Below are 10,539 nucleotides of genomic sequence, written 5' to 3'. Positions count from 1 at the left end.
TGTATATGTTTCTGTATATTTGACTATTTGGGTACGGCGGGGCCCTGTCCCGTCATATGTCTTCGTTTTGGGATTTGTAGAGGCCTGTAGTCATATATGTGGGCTGAGGGTCCTATATGCGTATGTTTTGCTTATGATTTGAGTCTTAATGCGGTCTGTCTGTTTCGGTGGCTAAAACGACCCTTATGTTTATATTTGTGCATATGATCGGCGATGTACATTCCGCCGCTCCTTTCTGATTTGATATGACATTTTGATACGTGCGACCGCTTAAGACAGGCTTTGACATGAATTATGTTTAAAACGGCTTTTATGAAATTTGAATTATGGTTGAATTTGATAATTGAATATGCGAATCGGTCTGGGTGCCCAAGTAGGGTGCCAGTCGTGGCCCACGGGGCTGGGTCGTGACACTGACACTATTAAAAGAATACATTACAAATGACCTCTCTGGCATTTAGTAAACTACTATTGAGATAGAAACAACACTCATAAGTGCCACAATTACTAGACCAAGCATAATTCATCCCAAATTAGCGACAAAAAAATTCAACTAATATGGCCAATGAAATCATAACAACATCTTCAACTTCAACATCTTCTCTTCCAATTCCCTTGATTTGGTCACTTGAGAGTTATTTATAGCCTCCAAGTTACGCACCTTTTTCTTCAAGTTGTCTCTTTCGAGCTTAACCGCATTCAACGACTCTCTTAAATTGTCCATCTTCACCGTAGCTGCTTCCAATTTACCCTTCAAATCACTTATTTCCAATAAAGCATTGTCTAGAAAATTATCTTGCCACTCCCAAAAACCGCTAAACTTGCTTGGCTCCATTTGCCTCATTTTTCTTCACATTTAATCAGTTTCTGCACATAACCAACACAGTTTCTTCACATTTCAACAGAGTTTCTTCACTTTGCCTCAATGTGCTTTACACAAAATCTCTGATGTGCTTCAGGCAATACATTCTTTACTGCATCAAGCAGTCCCTATATATAAGAAACGAACAATGCTCAATATTTACACAGATTTAAAAAAAAAACAGATTTAAAAAACAGATAAAAAAACGGATATATAAACAGATTTAAAAAAACAGATTTAAAAAACAGATTAAAAAACAGATTTAAAAAACAGATAAAAAAACAGATTTAGAAAAAACAGAATTAAAAAATAGATAAAAAAACAGATAAAAAAACAAATTTAAAAAAAACAGATTAAAAAAAAGATTTAAAAAACAGATAAAAAAATAGATTTAGAAAAAACAGATTTAAAAATAGATAAAAAAACAGATTTAAAAAACATATTAAAAAACAGATTTAAAAAACTTGAATAGTGAACCCATTTCTTTTCATACAATACATGTGGTTCTCGAATCCAATCACCACCATGGTGGAAGAATAAGTTGACTTTTATCATCTTAATAAGCTGCAACAAAAGAGAAACACATGGAAACACATCAAAGACAAAAAAATAACTAAGACAAAAAGGAATCAAACGAAGAAGTTAAAATCAGAATATATTAATCAACAAACAAACCAAGAAATGGACTCGAATTTAAAATGGGAAACAATAACAACAACACCAGTTGAACGCATATATGTACAATCACTACCTTCTTGAGCCTTTAAATGGACTGAATTCGGAACATGAAAAACCTAGGGTTTCCAATAGAGAAGTCAGCTATGGAGGTTGAAGATGATAGAGGTCTGCATTTGTTTTTTAGAGAGAGAGAGAGAGAGAAGCGTTAGATCTGTTAGGTTTATGTTTATTTGGGTGTGATAAGTTAGTGACGGGTCGGATACTAAATGGATTTGGGTCGGATCTGTATGATCATGATCCGGATGATAAAAAATAAAAGGGAAAATAAGTTGGCCAATGATAGACTGACACGTGGCACGCCGTTATATTCAAGGGTATATTTGGCCCAAAGTATAACGGTAAGGGTATAATTGGCCTTAAAGTATAACGAAGGGCATGAATGAACTATTTTTCAAAGTTCAGGGGTAATTTTGTCCCTTTTCCGCATAAATAATGGCTGATCTAGGGGGGACCCATGGTCCTATAAATGATTACAATTTTAGAGAATTCATTTTTCATAGTGATTCATCTTTCTAGGAACGTACCAGCAACCTTGAAATTTTATTTTTAGCTTAGATAAGTCCTTATAAACTTGTGCAACAACCTCCCTTTCATTTGGGAAATATAATATTACACTTTGATGAAGTAAAATGTTACTAGCAACCTTTTTCACTTTGGGATGAAGCAGCAATACGTTCTCAACTTATGGGGTTCAACAAAGGAAGCAAATAAAAAATTAGGAATCCCGTGATGATACTGACATTCTAGTTCTTATTGTTGTTGTGGATTTGTAGACTACTCCAGCTCGTGTTGGGTACTATATTAAGTGGTTTAAGGTAAGATTATACTCCTCCTTTATGTATTTGATCTTGTAGAAGTTGTAGCTAGCTTGTACGGTTGGAAACCTGTGAAATATAAGTCGAAAATCGTAGTTTTGTTGTTGTTGCGTGTCGAACTGTTGAAGGATGCTCTTGTAGTATTTTATGGCTGGTAATTGATGAGAGACCTTGAGTATGTTGTTGTTGATGATGATGTTGTGTATATTGTGGGCTATTTGGAGTTGGATTGGAGTAAGAATTATAGGTGAAGTGCTGCCCGAATTTTGTTAAGTAACGTGCTAGCTTAAACTTTGGATTCTAAGTGTACTATAGTTAATACTTGATGTCAATATTGTTGTTGTAGATTGGGGAGCCCGATATCTGATTTGTGGTTAGCTTGGGGCCGATAAGGTGTGTTAAGGCTATTCCCTTTTCTTCTTTTGGCATGGTCTATATGAAACAAACGGACGACGAACGTATACACTCCAAAGAAGCTCCTATTCTTAGAAATACTAGAATGGCTAATGTTCTTGATTTCCAGAAGCTATTTCATTATGTCCTGATACGTGTCTATGATTCCTGAAGCCCTATTTTGATATTATAATCCATAGTGACATTCGAGGGTGTTATGCTTCCAGGTTATTCAAAGAGTTCCAGAAATAATCTTACGAGTCTCACTTGCATTCATTTGCTTCTATATGTATGTTAAGGCTGTCATTTCTTTCTTTTTGGCATGAATTAGATAAACTGAGCGAACAACGAACATATATGACTCCAAGGAACTCTAGTCCTCAATAGTGCTTGACATGATAGTTGTCTTTGATTCTCAAGTGTTGGTTCATTCTAATTATTCTATTGAGTCTCAGATGATTGATATAGTTTGCATATGGTTGCTCATGATATTCTACTCGTGCATGCTGTTAATATATCATTCAGCGAGTCCCGGGCCGGGTATGTATTCGTGCACAGTTTCATTGCATTGTTCACCGAGTCCCTCACTAGAGGGCCGGGTACGGTATATATATATATATATATATATATATGTATGATTATTTTATCGAGTCCCTCACTAGAGGGCCGGGTACGGTATATATATGATTACTTCACTGAGTCCCTCACTAGAGGGTCGGGTACGGTATATATTTATATTTCACCGAGTCCCTTACTAAAGGGCCGGGTATGGCATATATTTACATTTTTAGTCATTGCCTTCGGGGCTATTCATATTACAGGTGGTTTCTCATACATTCATTATGGTTTATGTCTCATTCTATATGATTACTGCCGCCTTACATACTCGGTACATTGTTCGTATTGACGTCCCTTTGCCTGGAGGGGCTGTGTTCATGCCACACAGTCCCATATTGTTTTGCAGGTAAAAGTATTCAGCCAGGATGGTTGGCTATCAGCTGGGATTGGCAAACTCCATTTTCTTCCTGGAGCAGTGCCGAGTCATTATGATTATCATATGTGTGTATGGGTATATCGGGGCCCTGTCCCGACTCATGTGATTCAGGTGTTTACTCTTAGAGACTTTGCAGATAGTGTCCTGTGGTTAGTATGTTGAGATCTCATGTGTTGAGTAAAGCGACCATGTAGGCCGATATGTCAGTTTGACTTACTCGATTTTTGATTAATTGAGTATCGTTCGCAAATTTCTATGGTTTGACGAAAAGTACTTTATTATATTTTTAAATTTTTTCTATATGTCCAGTTTCATTATGTAAATGCCAGAGGGTTCGCTCAGCTCTAAGTAAGAGCTGGGTGCCCATCATGCCCTATCGGAATTGGGTGTGGGATGTTTTATGGAATATTTTAGTATTGATGATGATGTGGTTGATATTAGTATTGCTATTGTTGTTGTTTGTGATTTCGGGCTAGGGATATAAACAGGAGAGGTGCTGCCCGAATTTCGACAGATTTTAAGAGGATTTAATTTAAAGGCTTAAGACAAGCATATGACGATTAGCCTAACAATAGCATGAATGGTTTTATATATAGATTATGAGACTATGAATTATCCTAAGTAGATTGCAAGACAAGAAGTAAGTTGGAAAGCGGAGAAGCAAGCTTCCAGGTATGTTACGGATGTTCCTTTTTTTTTTCTTGGCATGATTCCATTAATAGTAAGAGCGTAACGGATCTTGTGACTAGATATTTGTCAAGTATAACTTGTCATATTGTTGTATAGATTCCGAGTGTTATTGTATTCCTTATGAGGGGCCATATCCCCTCTCTGTGTCCTTGAGCTTACAGAGAGGAAGAAGAGACATGTTACAAAATCAGTATTTTTCAGCATATGCATATATTGCATGATATACATATATTTTTACTATACCTGACCAGCGGGTCATGGAGTTTACTATACCTGACCTGCGGGTCATGGAGTTTATTATACCTGACCTACGTGTCATGGAGATATCACCTGGCCTATGAGCCATGGAGTTATTACCTGGCCTATGATCCATGGAGTTATTACCTGGCCTAGGAGCCATGGAGTTAGTACATGGCCTATGAGCCATTGAGTTATTACGTGGCCAATGAGCCATGCAGTTATTACCTGGCCTATCAGCCACGGAGTTGTTACCTGAGCTTCGAGTCACGGAGTTATATTTACAAAGATATGTTTTCTATGCTTGACCTTCGAGTCACGGAGTTATATCTATAGAGTTGTGTTAGTTTGCCTCATATGAGAGGCAACCCAGGTAGAGTACCTCCGGACGCTTTCTTGAGATATCCAGAGTACAACTTGTTATTTCATTTCAGTTGTTATCTTGCCTTACATTGTCACGACTCGACTAGGGGCCGCGACGGGTACCCGGGGCTAACCACCGAGCACCGCTCGTTCTATTACTCATCTTACTCATTTAATGCTCTCTTATTAATTTTGTATTTAAATCATAAGAAAATCATCTTTCATTTGAAAACATAAATACTTTCATATACATATGCCTCTCGTACATAATAGCATCTCGTGAGACCATATAACCCACACTGTGTATCTACGAGCCTCTACTGAAATGCTAAACATAAGGACGGGACAAGACCCCGTCATGCCCAAAATACATATACATGAATGTACACAAAAGGATCATCATAACCACCTCCGGAACAAAGGAGTGCTCTCGAATCAGCTGATAGCTACAATGAATCTGGGTCAAGCTCATCTCCCTGTCTACCTGTGGGCATGAACACAGCGTCCAAAGAAAACAGACATCAGTACGAACATTGTACTGAGTATGAGAAGCATAAACAATGAAATAAGACAATGATGTAAAGGAAATATCAATATGGAACATCTGTATCTGACTGTCAAGTATAAAGGAATTAAGTCATGCTGTCTTACTCATACTCTTCATCATATCATATATGCATAATGTATAAGCTTCCCGTCCATATAGGTACGGTGTAATAATATATAAGCTGCCCGTCCATATCGGATCGGTGTGATAATCATAACATTAGCCTGCGTCCAGGCCTCCCACGTCCGGGGTATCATCTCATGCCGCCCACTAGTGGTGTCTGCCCATGCCATCTGGCCATGGTGTATACGCTGCCCGCCTTAGCGGTGACTGCCCGGCCATATAGGCGCGGTGTTATATCATCATCATAACATGCTCATCATAATATGCTTATCATAGTACATGCATAAGGCTCAAGAACAACTATACTTTACCGGGGTGACGTAAGGTCGTGATCCCCCGATTTCATTATGGAACATTCATTGACATTCTGCCTCACCTTGAAGGAATTAGCATATAAGGTGAGTGCAGCAATAGATAACATCATTAACGCGATAGGATCATCATGTCACACATTTTAGAATCTCTATACTTTAGCTCATCATCATCATTATGGGACTCATAACATATCTCTCACCTTATGTAGCTATTCATAAACATAGGCTTCTAGCTTTTCGGAATATAGAAATTCATGAAGAGGAAAGAAGAGTCATGATATAGGATTCACGCCATTAGAAAGAAAGGACTAGCCTCACATACCTTTGGCGTTTAACTAAGCTATCGTTCGCTTGTTCTCCTTCAATATCACGTCTCTACCTTCAAGAGAGAATTCGCATCGACATTAGCTAACAATTATAAGAACAGACTTACTAATGCTAGAGAAGATTGGGCAGCATTTCCTTTGTTTATACTACTTTTCCCATGTTCTATATCAGCTCCCAAACGCTCACAACAACATTCACAATATTGCAAACAACAATCATCATTTCTCTTCAATTTCTCCACATTTATGGTTATAACTCATTATTGCGTTTTCTCACACATAATACTCATTCCATGGTCTAAATGTCATCCATAACATTTTTATAATCACAAGTTATCAATGATCATGGCTCAATTCAAACCTTTACTCAACAATGCTACTATTCACACTTTTATGACCCATTTCTTATATCTTTCTATAATCCGAGTGTTCCAACTCTTTCATACCCTAAGTAACATGTAAATACCATAAAACTTACCTTATATGTTGTAGGAACAAGCCTTGAGTGGTATTACTTTCTTGCACCAAAACCCTAGTTCACTTCTCTCGAAATTTCTTAACTTGGATGAACTTTGATGAGTTTCATACACTTAATTTCACTTGGATTCTTGATACTGATCTTTGATTTCCTTTGTTTTCTTGTAGATGAAGAATGGAGAATATTCTAGAGGTTTCTAGGGAGAAGTAACGTGGAAATGAAATGAATTAATGAGCTTGGGTCTCCCTTTTAATGACTTAAAATCTGATCCGAAATGAACAGTAGTTGAAGTGCACAGTGGTCGTAAACTCAGTTTACGGTCCGTATACTAAAATACGGGCCGTATTTCATGGACGTATTTAAGCATAACAGGACCAGAAAGGCAGTCTGAGGACATGGTGATTTACGAACTCAGTTTACGGGTCGTATTTCAGCTTACGGTCCGTATTTCAAGTCGTATTTAACCATCTGAACATTTGGCAAAAAGTTGAAGTTTTGGAAGTCGAAAGACGACATGGCAGTTTACGGGCCGTAAACCACTTTACGATCCGTATTTCATCGACGAGACCAAAGTGCAAATCTGCAGCTTTCACATTTTTAGAGCCTAAAAATAGTCATTGTGGAGCATAACCTATCTCTTATTGCAATTGCCTTTGAAGTCTTACTTAGGGTCGTCAAACGTTATTCCCTTCTTATTAAAACATCGTATACTCGTATTCTTCGTTAGTCTATTCACGATACGTTCATGGGGAAATTTTTGAGGTGTAACATACATACTCGGTACATTGTTCGTACTGATGTCCTTTTGCTGGAGGCGCTGCATTCATGCCTGTAGGTACAGATCGACAGATTGATAGACCTGCCCAGTAGGCAGGATCTAATATCAACTGATTGGTGAGCTCCCTTTTTGTTCAGAGTTGCCAAGTCCTTGGAGTCTCTCCTTTTTTATTACAGATTGTATGGTACAATCACACATTCCCTAGAGGCTTGTAGACGAGTCCTGTAAATAGTGTGTCTGTGTGATAGCCTTGTCGGCTTGTATATGTCTGCTTGGATACTGTTGGCTTTGTACGATCATAGCAGCCTCGTCGGCTTGCTCAGTTGCATATATATATATATATATATATATATATATATATATATATATATTTCGGGTGTGTGTTTGCCTAGTTTAGATGAGATAGTCAGTATTTATACACATATCCAGATTGAGGCCTCGCCAGCTTATTGGTATTGTTTGAGTGCAGGTAGGCCTGTTGGTTTAATTTGGGGTTGCCCCTCCAGAGTTATAGATTTAAAGTGGTTCGCTCGGGCCTAGTATGGCATCGAGTGCCGGTCACGCCTCTTCGGATTTGGGGCGTGACAAACTTGGTATCAGAGTAGTTCGTCCTAGGGAGTGTCTACGAGCCGTGTCTTGTAGAATCTTGTTTATGGGTGTGAAGTGCGCCACACCTATAAACAAGAGGCTGCATGGCATTTAGGAACCATTGACCTGTCTTTCTCATCTTAGATCGTGTCGTAGAGCTAAATTATAAGATGTGATGTCTCTGATTCTAACCCTAAATGTTTTGATTAAGGATAAGTAGTTGATTATGCCGCTATGAGGTAATTGATGAGAATTGAAGTTGTTACTCCGGAAGGTATGTTTCTTGTCTTATTGATATTGATAGACTTTGATATAAGAACCTGAGGTAAATGTTACGGGTATTGTGATCGCCCTGTGAGGCATTGGATGTGTTTTCTGGGCTGTGTGCAGGAATGAAGCAGTAAGAAGTATAGAGAAAACTTTGTCGAGATTTTTACATATTGAATTGTTTGAATGTCTAGGCTATAGAGAAAGGATGAAGGAAAAATGTGACAATCGGATGTTTGGTAATTCATGATTGAATGAACCATTATGAGACGCTTCCAAAGAGAAATTTTAGAATGATTTTAATTTAAGGGAAGAACCCTGGAGGGGAAAAATGATTAGTAATTAAAGGAGTTGGAATGAATGCATTCGAGATTTCAGAGAATTGAGATTTATTGAAGATATAGGGAAAGTTGACATTAAGAATTCAAATGCAGTATTATGATTTATAGATTGGTGAGTAAGAGATAACGAAAAGATATGGATAAGGGAAAGGAAGTTAACGAGTAGGGGAAAGTTTTACTCTAGAAGTTTATATATATATACATAAGATCAGGATAGGTTGATGACAGGCACTCAGACTCGTTTTATCGAACTTTTCTATATGAAGTGAGTTTATATAGGGATTTAGAAGTCACCAGTCTTTCGACTTCAAAGGGATTCTGAATATTTGATAGTTGGTACTATTCTGAGAATTATTATGACCGAGTTACTTTGGGTAATAATGACGACCTTGACCTCAATAATGAGAAATGGTTAGGTCAGTTGGTTTGCAATTATGATCGTTTTCTGGATTGTTTATATAACTTCTAAATGTGATGTTACTTGGCCGACGAAGGAAGTAAAGATTGTATCAACCTTAGGAATATGTGGTGTATTTCTATCTAATCCTTATTGTTATATCCGACATTTTTGCATATTCGGAAAAATTCGAGATAACTTGGTTTGTAATGAATGAGGCTATATTTGGACCTTACTTAGTATGAATGTGCCGGCTATGATAACATTGGTGTGGAAATACGAGAGAAGGCCAAGGGCAAAAATTGAAATTTTGGGAATTAGTTTCGGGAATTACAAAACAAGAATTTTAACCAATTGGGCTCAAAATATGAAAAGAAAAATGAGGCCCAATTGATAAGGGGGTGCCCGCCATTGAGAGGCCCAAGCCCATGGAATTTTATTAACTTCCATGTGCTAAATTATAATAAAGGACCATATATGAGTCATCTTCAACTAGAAGCTTCAAGAAATCAAAAGAAATTGAGAGAAGAAGAGAAAAAAAAGGCTCACGGCCAAGTAGAGAAAAAGAAAAAAATAATTCTTGGAGCTCAATCCTTTGGTTCAAAAATCTATCTCTTTTGGAATTACTACTAAGTGCAAGATTCTCTACAAAGTGATATAATTATTTTGGCAAAAAGGTGACTTTGGTGGCAAGTGAAGAACTTGAAGAAAAGGTAAGAATCAATTCATTTTCTTATGTTATGAAGTTTGGTTTATGTTGTAGTATGTAGAGATGAGTAGAATTTATGAAAATATGGAAGTTTGAAAAGTGGGTGTGTTTATATGAAGGTGGCCGTGTGTGTGTGTTAATGTATAGGTATGATGAGTTGCATTTTTGTGTTGTATTCTAGTTGTGGTTATGGTAGAATTTATATTGGAAATGAAAGTTGAATGAATTTGGTGGAAGTTGGAAATGTAGGAATATGGCCGTGAGGTGTAGGGGATTGAAATGGAAATGGATTGTTGTATTTAGTATGTTAATTGTGTTGTTGTAAACTTGTGATGAAAATGAGAAAAATTGTTGTTAAGTGGTTGTCGGAAAGTATGTGATTTTGTTATAGTTTATGTAATTATGAGAATGAAGTTGTAAGATGCAAATTGTTGTGGTTGTAAATGAAATTGAAGATAAGGATATGCTATGGATGTTTATGTTAAAGATTGGAAGTTTAGGTGGATTATGGTTTTGGGTGGAAAGTTGTATATTTTGTATATCTTGTGAATATTTTGTGGAAATGTTATGAAATGTTTC

At 37.2% G+C, this 10,539-nt stretch overlaps 1 long non-coding RNA gene across 2 annotated transcripts; it reads right to left on the bottom strand.

Moving 5' to 3' along the window:
• Positions 1 to 913: 913 nt before the first annotated feature.
• On the bottom strand, positions 914 to 2,015 carry LOC132618342 (uncharacterized). Of its 2 annotated transcripts, none has more exons than XR_009574064.1 (3): positions 1,614 to 2,015; positions 1,356 to 1,426; positions 914 to 990 (listed from the first exon to the last, which is right to left on the bottom strand). It is a non-coding gene; the product is annotated as an uncharacterized LOC132618342 (long non-coding RNA). The 2 variants fall into 2 exon arrangements; XR_009574065.1 differs by having other exon boundaries at positions 1,361 to 1,426.
• Between the last annotated feature and the right edge of the window lie 8,524 nt (positions 2,016 to 10,539).

This window comes from Lycium barbarum, chromosome 11 (genome assembly GCF_019175385.1).
Source record: "Lycium barbarum isolate Lr01 chromosome 11, ASM1917538v2, whole genome shotgun sequence".
In the NCBI taxonomy this organism is placed as follows: domain Eukaryota; kingdom Viridiplantae; phylum Streptophyta; class Magnoliopsida; order Solanales; family Solanaceae; genus Lycium; species Lycium barbarum.
This window is presented reverse-complemented; position numbering and strand designations above follow the sequence as displayed.